The 14,573-nt window shown below is 37.4% G+C and overlaps 2 long non-coding RNA genes across 2 annotated transcripts; both read right to left on the bottom strand.

Moving 5' to 3' along the window:
* Nucleotides 1–1,939: 1,939 nt before the first annotated feature.
* On the bottom strand, nucleotides 1,940–3,787 carry LOC138910607 (uncharacterized). Its single transcript, XR_011415739.1, has 2 exons — nucleotides 3,617–3,787; nucleotides 1,940–2,797 (listed from the first exon to the last, which is right to left on the bottom strand). It is a non-coding gene; the product is annotated as an uncharacterized lncRNA (long non-coding RNA).
* An 8,078-nt stretch (nucleotides 3,788–11,865) lies between these two features.
* On the bottom strand, nucleotides 11,866–14,364 carry LOC104106198 (uncharacterized). The gene is made up of 4 exons (XR_011415323.1): nucleotides 14,133–14,364; nucleotides 12,984–13,078; nucleotides 12,553–12,893; nucleotides 11,866–12,042 (listed from the first exon to the last, which is right to left on the bottom strand). It is a non-coding gene; the product is annotated as an uncharacterized lncRNA (long non-coding RNA).
* Between the last annotated feature and the right edge of the window lie 209 nt (nucleotides 14,365–14,573).

The raw sequence follows: 14,573 nt of genomic DNA, 5'->3' as shown, positions 1-14,573 counted from the left end.
ACGAACTCTCTCAGCATCTCGTTGTCCTTCTGTCTTACCTTGAAAAGGTCCGACTTCCTTGTCTCGACCTTTATGGCTCCGGCGTGTGATTTTACGAAAGAATCTATAAGCATAGCAAAAGAATCGATAGAGTTAGACAGTAAATTATGATACCATATCATTGCTCCATTTGACATAGTTTCACCGAATTTTTTCAATAATACAGATTCGATCTCATCGTCCTCTAGATCGTTCCCTTTAATAGCACATGTGTAAGAGGTGACATGTTCGTTGGGGTCGGTCGTTCCATTATACTTAGGAATTTCAGGCATGTGAAACTTCTTTGGGATTAGTTTAGGAGTCGCGCTCGGGGTGAAAGGCTTTTGTATGAATTTTTTGAAATCTAAGCCCTTCAATATCGGTGGTGCCCCCGTGATCTGGTCAACCCTGGAGTTATACGTTCCCACTTTTTTGTCGTTTGCTTTGATCCTCTTTTTTCCTGACTCTATTCGTTTTGTCAGTTCTTTGAACATTTTAACAATTTCGGGATTAGTCCCCGATTCTTGCTCATTTGACCTTACTATAGCTGGCCCCGTTTTGTGGGTGACTTTTTGGGGTGGATTGGGCTCGAGTCTGGTCGCTGCCTGTGTTTGGCTCTGCAACTGGGCTATTGCTACTTGTTGAGCTTGCAACATTTTGAAAATCATACGCAAGCTGATTCCGTTCTCCTCAGCGTTTTGGGTATTTCGAGTTGTAGACCGAGTTCTACTTTGAATGCTATTTTCAAGGTCGGAACGTTGGTTCGCCTCGATAGCAACATGTGAATTAACATCTATTGGCTCTTCGACCCGAGCTCCAACGGGATCGACGAGTGGCCTTCCACCCCCGGGGGTTAAGTTGTTAATCTCATCTTAAAGGCCAGCTTCGTTGTCGACAGGTAGGGCCATTAATTGGGAATTCATCGTTTTCAACCTGAAATCAAAGATACTTCCAAGAGCAAGTCCAAAATGGTGTGTTTTGTAGAGATTCGTACCAAATAACCACTGTTATCCTTAGCCCCACGGTGGGCACCAAACTGTTTACCCGAAAAATGGATAGAGTTGAATTTATACGTAGTTCTAAGGATACGTGATATAACTTGGCACAAATCGGAAAGTAAGTAGAAATATATTGAGCATTGACTGTATAAAGAGAGAAATACAAACCAACTGAATGAAAAATGATTTATGAACAAGCAAGACGAATCAATATAAAAAGCCCAAAAAAGGATAATCTCTATATGAATATCAATATGTTTTTCTCTGTGAATAATATGAGAGTGTATGAATGCCTTAATGTTGGATGTCTCTGCAAAAATAGTAGCTATCCCTCTTATAGTGGAGGGATCCTACTTTAGATATAATTAAAAATACATAATGGGGATCCCATGATAGATCAGTTTTTCCCTAATTCCCGCCGAGATTCTCTCCCTTAGTGCGGCTGTAACGGCTCTTGTCTCTTGGCTCGATCTTGGTCGGATTTGGTATTGGTCGATTTCCAGATTTAGAGCTCGATATTAACTCGAGCTACATATTGGCTCGAGCTTGATATTGACTCGGGGCTCGGTATCGATTCGGGCTCGATATTGGTCGGTCTCTAGCTCTTAAGCTCGATGACACCGTTTCACATCATAGTTCGATTTGGACTCGAGCTCGATAATGACTTCAAGCTCGGTATTTGATCGGTCCCGGAAATTTGAGCTCGGGAACCTGAATTCAGATCTTATTTCGATATTATGAAGATGACATTCGGTCCATTATGTTCCAATCTTTGACTAATCATAAGACGGTCGAAACTGGTTTTGACCGTATACAAAATTCTGCAAAAAAGAAAAAAGAAAAAAAAATAATTAACAGAAAAACGGAAAATAAATTTAGTCGAGAAAATTTATCAAATCTGAAGACGAGCGTGCAACGACGGCGGAGCGAGGCACCACTTCTTCTCAACTTTTTTAAGAGCTAGAAGATGTGCATTCCATATAATCGCAATGTTATTTTTTTTACATTTTCCTATGAGGAACAAAGTGTCTAAGTAAAAGCAACACTTCAAACATTTTGTTTCCTTTCAAATTTTTTCTCTCCATATAATCCACACCTCTTATTTATCATATAAAAAAACCTAACACTGATTACTTCACTTCTTTGGATATGGCCAAGAAGAACAGATCTCGAATAATGACTACAATCTCTGAGGGCAACATATTTTGTTCTTTAACCAAAGCCTCTGCCAAAGTCGCGAAACTGCGAAAGGGATGCGCCAAGTTATTCCTCCAGCAAGGAAGACTCATCTTCCACCAAAGTTGTGCGGAGGCACAATTTCTGTTAAAGGGGTTAAAAAAAAATTAAAAATTAAAAGAGATTATAGTTAGTGGAATTGGACCAATGACCTCACAAAGATTTTAAACCTTCTTGATTACTAAGCTATATTTTTGAATTGTATCGAAGGGATTCAAAACATAATATATAAAGATAAAAAATAAATTTTACCTTTTATATACAGTGTAATTTTTTGACGGAAGAAATTAGTTGTCGGTGCTGCCGCAGTGCAAAGTATAAAGAAATAAAAAAGGGAAAAAATGTGAATCAAAGCATGTTAGGTGTGTGAAAAATTAAGTACTGATTTGTCCACATGGAGGCTCCGAGGACTTCCAAGATTCTTACTCTGTTCACATGTTCTCAAGGAAAACTACAAAGAGGTACTATGAGTAGCCTAGCAACGGCACCGAACGTGTCGAGGAACTCCAAACAAGATGGCTCAATCTGAATTTAGAAAACCGCTGCTGTGAAAGAAAACACAAGACATGTCTGAATTTACAGTGAAAAGGGCCAAAAATGCATCTGGCCTACTGAAAATGGCTCACAAATATCCTTTCTTAACCTTTTGGTCTAAATATATCCTTAACATTTTCATTGAGTTCAAATATACCCATAAAACTAACGAAATTCTGTTATAACTAACGGCTCGAATATAACCCACCCATTTATTAAGAAATTTAACCCACGATCTTCATCGTAAATTTCGTTCTTCCTATCTCTCTTCCAATTTTATTTTGTCATAATCTCCTATAATTTTTTGAATAAATTTTTTATCTTTTGTACTAAAAATTTATTTCTTTTGTCCGAGAATAATATTTTACCTTTGCCAAGCAGAAGAAAAATTTCAGTATTTTGGGCTAGCGTGCTCAAAGTCCTTTATTTTGACTATTGTTTTATAGGTACTTTGGAGTTGACTTTCAGAAACCTTTAGATGATAAAGAATATAATTTGCCAACTCCATCAATCTGTAAAGTTTTTCTTTCTTTCTGTTTTTTAAAAGCCAACACCTTAATTAATGAATCTGCTAACTACACAATGTAGAATTTACCAAAATTCGATAGGGTTACCATTTACTGGGCTGGGGAAAAAAATGCATGTACTAAAAACTTAGAATTCATGGATTTTTATGAAGATAATGTTTGTTCTTTTGTTCGAGAGGAAGCAAAGTTCTAGGACATTCTTGCACAAAAAATAAATTTTTACGCAAAAATAATAAGGAATTATAATAAAGAAAACTGGAAGAAAAAAAAAAGAAGAAGAAGCAGGAGGAGGAGGAAACTTACTTGACTGAAGAAGACAAAATGGAGTTGCAAAACAGGAAGAAGGAAAGGGATTATGAATTTAAGTTTAATTTAACGGGTAATCGTCACCTGGATCGAATTTACAAATAATGGGTGGACTATATCCGTTAGTTTTAGGGGTATATTTGAGTTCCAATAAAACGTTAATGGTATCTTTAGACTAAACGGTAAACGGGGTATTTGTGAGCTATTTAAAACAAATTAGGGGCATTTTTGGTGCTTTTCCTCTCACAGAATTGGAATCTTTTGTCCAAAGAGAATAAATTAATCGGCAAAGAGTCAAATATACCCTTGTACATTCGAAAATGGTCTACAAATACCCCTAATTATACTATTAGCTATATATATCCTTTCCGTCATACTCTAGAACAAATATACTCTTATTTTGGATGGAGTGCCACGTGTCAGCACTAGATGAAAACGACCCATTTTTTTTACCCGATCCGTTTTAAAAAATCCAACACCCGACCCGTTTTGAAATTCAATTTTTTTAAAGCATATATTTTATAAAAACTGATTTTTGTTTTGTAAAAATTAAAAAAAAAAAAAAAAAAGAATTTTCAAAATATATATTTTTAAGTCTTTTCAGTTTTTTTAAAGTATTGTTTTTGTAAAAACTGAAAAAAAATTATTTTTTTTAAAATGCTTTAAAAACTGAAAAATATATATTCTGTAAAAATTAAAAAAAAAGGAATTTGCGAAATATATATTTTTAAATCTTTTCAGTTTTTTTAAAGTATTGTTTTTATAAAAACTAAAAAAAAATATTTTTTGAAAAAACTAGAAAAAAAGACTCTCCTAAAGCAGTGGACTACATATGCATTAGTTTTAAAAAAATAAAAATATTTTGCAAAATCTTTTTTTTCAGTTTTTACAAAAAAATACTTTTAAAAACTGAAAAAATTGAAAAATATATATTTTGCAAATTGCTTTATTTTTTCAGTTTTTACAGAATATATATTTTTTAATTTTTAAAGCGTTTTTAAAAAAAATATTTTTTTCAGTTTTTACAAAAACAATACTTTAAAAAAACTGAAAAGACTTAAAAATATATATTTTGCAAATTCTTTTTTTTTCAGTTTTTACAAAATATATGCTTTTAAAAAACTGAATTTTAAAACGGGTCGGGTGGTGGGTTTTTTAAAACGGATCGGGTAAAAAAAAAGAAATTGGTCGTTTTCATCTGGTGCTGACACGTGGCATTCCATCCAAAATAAGGGTATATTTGTTCCAAAGTATGACGGAAAGGGTATATGTAGCCCAATAGTATAACGAGAGGTATTTTTAGACCATTTTCGAAAATATAAGAGTATATTTGGCCATTCGCCGTAAATTAATTTCCAAAAAAAAGAAAGAAGGAAAGAACAATGTCACGCTTTCTTTGTACAAGAAGGCAAAGGAATGTTTCGATCAAAGCATAGCTAGCTTTCTCATCAAGGGCAGTTCCTTATTGACCAGAATATTTTAAAAGGAAAAGAATATGAAGTTCACTCAAGGTTATTTATTAAACCCTTTTAATCTAAGACACTACCATATTGAGATTTTAATTCTCAAGGTTGCGTGGTACAGTGAATATGTTGCCTAGGTCCTTCCGTTGGAACTTCTAAGTTCAGTTGGCAGAAGGAATTGTTAATGGTCCCTTGTATTCTAAGAGTGACAGTAAAAATTCCGGGTATACAATGATACAAATTTAGTATCCCTCAAGAGATGATGGTGTGTATGCAGACCTTACCCCTACCCTTGAAAGTAGAGAGACTGTTTCCGATAGAACCCTATTCAAGAACGGATAAAAAGAAAGCACTAACAACAACAAGATAATAAGAAAACGACGTGAAAGGAACATCATGTAGTAACAGAGATCTAACAATAATATAATACAAAACTCACACAAATACTACTGGTATGGGAAAGAGACATTCTCAGCTACCTACTAGCCTTCTAACATGGTTCTCGACCTCAAGACATTCTTATCAAGGGTCATGACCTTGGTAAGCTGAAACAACGCCATATCCTGCATAATCACCTCTCCCCAATACTTCTTTAGCCTACCTCTACCTTTCTTCAGACCCACCAAGGCCGACATCACATACCTCCTTACCCACATCGGTTCTTCTCCTCTTCACATGACCAAACCATCTAAGCCTCACTTCTTGCATCTTGTCCTCCATCAGGTCCACTCGCACCATGATCCGAATATGCAACGATCTGACCGGCCATTTTGTATATTTGACCCTTGTTTCCCTTTTGAAGCTTACTGTATATGTATTTGTGGTTATGTCACTTGCGGAGATGATTGGTTGGGTTTCGGGGAGGTTTTGGGTTCATTTGTAACACTTGGTTCCTAGTTTGTAAGCTTAGGTCGGAAGAGTTGACCAAGGTTTGACTTTTGTGAAAATGACTTTGAAATGATATTTTGATGGTCCCAATAATTTATTGTGGTGATTTTGGACTTAGACGTATGCCTGAAATTTAATTCATAGATTCTTATGATGATTTGGCTCTTTTCGTCGAAAGTTGACAATTTAAAGGTTTAGAAATTTCCTAAGTTTGACCATGGGTTGACTTCATGGCTATCGAGTTTGAATTTTGATTTTGGGACTTGTAATAGGACCATTTTGTCATTTGAAACTCATGTGCAAAGCTTGGTATCATTCCGAGTTGGTTTGGTAGGAATCAGACGTTTGGTTGTGATTATTTAAGTTCTTGAGTTTCATTATGATTTCTATGCGTTTTGATGTTCGATTCGTGATTCCGGATGTTATTTTGGTGTTTTGAGTTTGCGAGGGTGTTCGTATGATATTTTTAGATTTGTGTGGATGCTTGGTGTGTAACCCGGGGGTTCGGGTGAGTTTCTGACGTGTTTCGGACCATTTGAGTTGAATTTCAGATTGCTTGGTTCTTGGGTGATGCTGCAGGTCTCGCAAATGCGAGCACCAGTTCGCGTTTGCGGTGACCGCATTTTTGAGGGATTTAGTTGCAATTGCGAAAGAGGGTTGGGGTGGCAGGCTTCATATTTGCGAAGCCAGCCTCGCATTTGCTATGGGGAGCTGGATATAAGCAAACCGCATTTTCGATCTTTTCCTCGCATTTGTGATGCCTGCAGGGTTCGCATTTGCGGAATCTTAGTCATATTTGCGACATTCACAGGACTGGGTAGGCTTCGTATTTGCGATGCCTGTGTCGCATTTGCAAACCTCAGATCGCAAGTGCGACATTTGTAGCTGGATTAATAAATAGAATTTCCGGACTTATTCTTATTTTATCATATTTTGAGCCTTAGACTCGGTGGTAAGCAATTTTGGAGGAAATTTTCAGACATAGCTATTAGGTAAGCGATTTTGACTCAGGGGAATATTTCTTTGTGATGCGCACACGACGACATAACGGTGCCGTTGTTGATAATGTTACGTGATTATTTGGGGTGTTCATTTGGTATTGCATATGTGTTGGAACGGGGTTGATGTTTGGATCATATTTTTGTTTTCCTTAAATGATTCACCTTGTGTTTTTATGAGTTGTCGGGTTTTTTCGTGCTATCACATGCCCCGTTCTTATTTGATATTTTGTTGGCAAGAAGGGTTATTCCATATTAGTTGTTGATACACGTTCTTTGAGATTGTTAATATTTGTTCTGTTGTGCACATTGTTGTTAGTTTTTCTTGATTATCTTATACATGTTATTTTGACTAGTGAGTATCATGTCTTGAACCTCGTCACTACCCCACTGAGGTTAGTCTTAATACTTATTGCGTGCCGACTATGGTATACTCATACTACGCTTCTGTACATTCTTTGTGCAAATCCAGGTACTTCAAATCGAGTTGGTCATTAGGAGGTGCTATAGATTGCCAGAGACTTCAAGGTATCCGTATTGTTCTGCTCGCAGGCCTCGGAGTCATCCTCTTTATTTTTTTATTACTGTTTATGTATTCCAAACAGTGATATACACTTTGAGACTTGTTATGTATTCCTTGTAAAGCTTATGACTCAGTATTACCGGGTTTTGGGAAGATTCTTATTGTACTCATGTTGGCAGTATTATCATGATTTTGCAGTATTTTGTTATATTCTTAAGTTGTTATGTTTAGATTAGAATTGTATGTGATAAACTTACTTAATCTTAGAGATTAGGTGCCATCACGACTCCTATGACAGGATTTTGGGTCATGATTGAATATTTTTATTCATAATCTTATCAATCCTGGTATGTCTGCACATCCATCTCAACATCCTCACTTCTTCTATTTTCGTCTTTTGGGTATCTGAGTTCTTAACTGATCAACACTTTGCTCCATACAAAAAATCGGTGTATCAAATATTATGTAGAACTTACCTTTAAGTTTAGGTAGCACATTCTTATCGTATAAAATCGGAAGCGAGCCTCCATTTCACCCACCCGATCCAATACGATGAGTAACATCCTCGTCAATCTCCCAATTTTCTTGGATAGTAAACCCAAGGTACTTGAAATTATCTCTCTTAGTATATCAAGCTTCACGCCCACATCCGCTTCACTGGTCCCCTCATTGAACTTGTACTCCAAGTATTCTGTCTTGGTCATACTCAACTTGAAACCTTTAGACTCTAGGGTCTATCTCCAAACTTCCAGTCTCACGTTAACACCACCTCGCATCTTTGTTTACCCGTAAAATAATACAGCTGAATTTGTACGTGGTTTATAGACATGTGAATTAATTTGATCCAAAAATAGTAGATGAATTAGACAAAAATATAAGACTTAACCTTAAAATTGAAATAGACGGCAGATATCTTGGTTCGGGGTGCAGATCTAATGGGAGCGATAAGAACAATAGAAATAAGCAAGAAAATAAAATGTTATTGAGTTTTTGATAAAATATAATGTATGCTTGTCAGAAAATTCGTGTCATTTACAATGATATTAAAGCTCACTATTTATAGTTGCACCTAGGGAACAAGATCCTAGGATTAAGCTCATCTTTAATGACAATATGAGGGTCATTGAAGGATGTGTAACGGTGGATAGTGAATTCCATATTCTCTGTAAGGGATCATGCACTTAATGTTGTAGAATATTCTTCATTGAATGCTACCGGATGGTAGCATTAATTTTGTCGTTATGAGTATCATGCTCTCCATTCACAAGCGAGATCATTGCCTCCGGATTTAGCTATTTTCTGCCTTCGATTCCATGTATCTCTTTCTCATGCGACCATACAGATAGCCCCCTGCTTTCCGGTGGCATAACTTTGTGTCACCAGGAAGTTGGTAGAAATATCTTTTATGGCGGGAAATTCCCTGATCCCCCCTGAAAAGTTTCTGACGGTTGATTAGACGCACATCTCTCCGCATTTACTACCCCGAACACGCGTCATCCCACGATTTAGCATCACTTTTGCCGGTTATTGAGGTAATTATGGCCACGATTTAGCTGCCTATATTTACTTATACGCATCAAACCTCTTTATTTACACTTCATAATTCTATACACTTTCTCAAACTCTCTTTACTCAAATCGTGCTTTGTCTTTAACCTTCATTTAACGTTCATCTTGAGAGAAAACCTTCCCCCCTTTCTGATAAAAAATGGCCTCTTCTTCCAGAAACCCTAGTTCTTCAAATAACAAAGGTAAAGCTGATGATGCTGCTCCACCTACGGTGAGCTCCATCATCCCAAAGAGTCTTGTCACCACCAAAGATTTGAAGAGAAGTATCCTTCCGCTCACCCTCGTACATGGGCCGTTAGCGTATATCCTTCTTCCATCTGTCCTTCCAGTATTCCTGCTGTGAAAGAAGAATGCCACAGTCAAGATTTAGACATTATCGCTCCCGACCTGGCGGAGCGAATAACCTTACCCAGGAAGGATTTTACGTATTTTTACACGTATCCCTTTATGTTGGGACCGTTTTCTTTGAGTGGAGAACTTAACTCCATCATCGCGGAGTTATGCATGTGCTGCGAGGTGTGCTTGGCATAGGTAAGTCCTTCTGTGTGAAGGACAGTCGCTTGTCTTCGATGCCTATGCCAGGATACGGGAGAAGAGCTAACCCAAGCTCGATTGATGAACCTCTATTCCCCCAAGATCTTCCGCAGGGGAATGATAAATTGCAGCAAGCGCGGCCACCATGCTCTGCTATCCAGCATGGATAATGATAACGATCGTGGGTGGATGGAATGGCTCATTTCAGTCGCCACCAGTGACATCATTCCGGCTACGGCTTCATCCTTTAAGGAACTATGGAACCACACTCGTAAGTTCATCATTTGTCTTTTCTTCCGTTAAAGATCATTCCATATTGTTATTGATCCTTCTTATTTTGCTTATTTTAGCGACTCGGTGGGTTTCACCTAGGGTTGAAGGTTTGGACCAGTGGGTCCAAAATATTTTGGACGTTACTACGCCTGAGACCCGCACGTGGAAAGAACTGGCCCTTAAATATGTGTGGAAGGCCAAAAATCATGGTAAGTCAAACTCACCTTGTTCTTACCTTTTCGTATAAGGAAGTTGTTTAACCTTTCTCTCCTGTTGGATTCAGGTCTACCCCAGGGCTCCCTTATCGTCCCCAAGGAGGACGTTTTGGCTAATCATGCTGATGCAGCGAGGCTAGTGCAGAAAGCCTTTACGCAAACACGTGTGTCCGGGCCTTTTTCTGGTGCAAGTGCTTCTTCTCAGAGTCCCTGGCCGGAGAACAAGCAATAAAAAAAGAGACGTTGATCCGCAGCCGAGGAAACAAATAAAAAGGCAAAGAGCGCAGCACCCGAGTCATCTTCGGATGTTGAAGCGATGAACGGCGCACCCGAGACGGTCCCATAAACCATGGTGATCGATGATGATGGAGAAGCCAATGATGATGGGCTTCTCTACCTAGAAGACGACAACCTTCATCAACTCAACGGAATGCTCAATCTATTGAGTTGGATACACCAACGGGGGATGATGCCTCGACACTCTGGGGGGAGTTTGATATGGTAGAAGATGCCAACTCACGCTTCCGAGTCCTAGCTGCCGCGTCCGATACTATAGGGCTAAGTACTGGGCCTCTTCCATCTTTAGTTGATGAGCAACCACCAACTAGAACTACACCTGCCGCAGTTGCTTCTCGCCCTGCAATGCCATCTGCTTTATCTCCCTCTTCTTCAACTCAACCTTTGCCACCCGCCAAATTCCTGCTCGCCTCTCAGAACTAGAAGCGCGAGCTACCGAGGCTGTTGAATTGGAGGCTCGGTTGCAGCAAAGCGAGCAGGAAACAATGACCCTTGGCCAAATGGTTGTCCTATTAAGGGCACAATATGAAAAAACTAAGACCAAATGGGTTAAAGTTCGTAATATCGTCCTTGCTGCATCCGATTGTGAGGCTACCTCTGCTGAAAGAGTGCATAATTTAGAGGCATCCTTAAACTCCAAGTCTAAAGAACTTGCTATTGCCGAGCGGCTTCCCTCGTTGTTGAAAAAATATATGCTATGTATAGCATGAGGAGAAAAGCCTTGGAAGAGGCTAAAGCGGGTGTCATTGACTTTGATGCCGAAATCGCTAAAGCCCGTGAGCTGGAGTCAGCTAATAAAAGGGGTATTCTGGCCAAGCCCGATGCTAGTGATTCTTCTGTTCGGTTCTGAGTTCTCGGGAAATGAAGAGGAACCAGAAGGCGATGATGCTGAAGGCCAAAATGATGAAGGCCAGGATATCGAACCGGTGACAGATCTACCCACTTCTCCTGGAGGCGCAAATGCTTCTTTTCCTCCGGGTTCCGAAGATGCAGCAACTTAGTTTTTGATTTATTGTTTTCACTTTTTTGTACTGATGCCATTTGGCACATTCATTGTCACTACATAAAAACTATCTTATTACTGCAGTTATTTTTGCTTATAACGGCGGTTTCAAACCGCCATAATCTGCATTTACGGTGGCTTTAGGAAACGCCACAATCCCGTGCGCCAAAAATTTATTAGGGCGATTTTAACATAACCGCCCTAACATGTAGCTAAAAACCGCCACAATTACATTGTTTACCTATGGCGTTGTTATGTTGTTTATTATGGCAGTTCTTAACCGCCATAATTGCAAATATAAAACTAAATTTCTATTAAATAATCATTAGTAATATAACAATTTTTCCATTCCACATTTACATCCTACGGCACTCCATACCCTAAAATTTCCATATCATATTGAATTTTAACACATAATATAAAGGATTAAACAAGCAAATTATTTATTAAACAATTAAACAAATTAAATATAGTTACTCCAAAATTACATTATCCAATGTATTTCTATTTCAAAGAGTAATTCAATACAACAACATCCAAGAGATTCATAGTTAATCCTAAACATGATTACTAATTTTTACACGCTCAATCGGTATTGTTACTTGTCTGTAGATATTTTTGACCCAATTGATGAAGGAGTGCCACTTCATAAATTCGATGCCTGCAAAACAAAACAAAACAAAAAGAGACAGTATTACAGGAAAACCCACAATAACTAAAATATTGACATCAACAAGAATAGGAACATAAAAGTCAAATAGCTTCACTGACAGTAATTTATTTATTCAACTGCATTCCAGAAAATTAACTTCAGAAAGTCAATGACGAACATATACTTCACTTCATGATCTACCTAAAACAGAATGACAGTTTCTGAAAGAGAGAGAGGCACCTTTCCTGTTGTGACTGTAATATACTGCTTGATCTTTCCCCTCACCCACCCATGACCGTACCATGGAAGAAAGGGTCAGGAAGAGGAACATAATGGTTCAGCTCCTTTATCAAGTATATGTCATGCAACTTCTAAAAGTATACTCGTTCAGTTAACTCATACACTATTAGATCCTTCAATATTAGTTTTCCTTAACACACATACAAAGAGCTAGTAGCGTCAAGAGTGTATATTTCAAGCCCCAGCAGAAAAGAAAATAAGAAAAGATGAGTACTATACCTGTGGAGCAGTAGGAAATAAGCCAGCTAACTACTCGGGGATATCTCCAAAGACTAAGTCGTATAGAAGTTTGCTCGAATACTACAGTCAAAACTGCACCCAAGTCTAACCTCGAACACTATCCTTCAATTTTCTCCAAAACGAAAGATAAAAGAATACTTAAATCTTATACAAATAGTCTATTATTATATGATAAATATCACAACTAAAAAATACAAGCAATCAACCTACTATTTAGTACAATTTCTCTAGCCTCTTCATTCACATAACTCCCATCTGGCCGCTTATGAGTTCCAATCCAATAATCGCCTCCATCAATATCTTTCCCTGGTGTCTAATTTCTGAAATTTTCACGATGTAAAACATTAGCACCTAATTAAGGATGTATTTTATCTTTAGAATTGATCACTAAGCACATCGTATTACACTACCATATTAGTCCTTCTAGCCAAACTCATAACATCACCAGATGACGAATAGCTTGTTTTCATTGAACCAATTGAGTCCTCTTGCAAAGCTCCTAGTCCTGCAAATTCAAATAGGTGAATTTCTTTAACATAAGAGCAAAATATTTATAAATATCTAAAGAATGTACATTTAGTAAGTACCTTTGTGGAATATTCCAAGTGATAATTAACATACATACCTATTAATCTATGGCAATACCTCTGTACTCTGCGAATTAAATTAGCAATAAACTTCCTTAGGCTTGCCAATGCCTTTCCTATAATAGTCAGTAATCTTTATATAACCTTATCAATATGAACAAAGTGTTACAAAGGTTTTCAGTTACTAAATCTGAAGTGCTTGTGCTATCCAACTATTTGCAAGTACCTTTACAGGTCATGAATTAGCTTTCAAACAGACTATTTTATAACTGAACTATTTTAGCCTTCATTAGTTTTTTTTGCTCAACATTCAGCCTATTGCAAAGATGTGAAGCACAAAGATTTAGCACACAAACATCATCACCTTTCATTCTGGAATTGCATGATGAGCATGTGTAGTGGAATGCAATTGCCAAAGAACAAAGACAAATATTCAAAAGGAATTAATTTCTTCAAAATATCGGCATAAATGCACCATCACATAATAAAGTTCATTGGACGCCTAGTCATAGACACTATATGTAACAAAATTAATTTTAGAGTCAAACATGGTCAATAATAGACCATGTCAATCGAATCGAATTGCTTAAGCAGAAAATAGCCAAGCATACTTGCATCAGACACTTAATCATCAAATAATTTTAAACTAACTTAAGGCAGTCACTTAGGATTTTTATCAAACAGTTTATATGCACATCTTCAACTGTTGCTGCAATTTACACAATTTATAATCAGCAATGCCCAAAAATGAGCAACACACCAAAATTCACATGAATCACACACACTTAACTAAGAGACAAAAATTCCAACATATGTTTCACAAACGAACAAACAAACCAACACAATACATAATACTGTTCACAAACGCAAAAAGGGATTTTCAAGTGTCTCATGCATAGGATAATCTCTACCATATTAGGAAATATATAACACGTACAGATCTGGGAAATTAGAAGATAAGTGTTGATATACCTATTTGCAATCCGCAACAAATCTTTGTTTTCTCCAACCGTAAGATGAGGTGAGGCGCTTAAAACCTAGGGTTTCGCCAAATTGTGAGAGTAGGAGGAGAGAGTGTGTGTGTGTCCGTCTAATTTGTGGGAAGTGAGAGGGAATTTAATTTGGGGGAGGGAATTCTGATTTGCTGAAAAATAGTCAAAAAGCTCGTAGGATCAAAATTTGTACCGCCGTTTTAAAATAACTTATTGTGGCGATTAAGAAACCGACGTAATATAACGTGTATTGTGGCAATTATTAGAAACCGCCGTAATAAAAATGCCACAATATCTCTTTTTTCTTGTAGTGTGTAAACACCTTTTCGTTCAAGTATCGTATAAGTTTCCCTTTCTGCGTACTTTTGTTTAAACATTTGCGCAAGTTTGCTCTTTGCGTCTTTTTGAATTTAAGTGTTTA

Source organism: Nicotiana tomentosiformis, chromosome 4 (assembly GCF_000390325.3).
Source record: "Nicotiana tomentosiformis chromosome 4, ASM39032v3, whole genome shotgun sequence".
Lineage (NCBI taxonomy): Eukaryota > Viridiplantae > Streptophyta > Magnoliopsida > Solanales > Solanaceae > Nicotiana > Nicotiana tomentosiformis.
The sequence above is the reverse complement of the archived record's forward strand: the minus strand, read 5'-3'. Positions and strand labels throughout refer to the sequence as shown.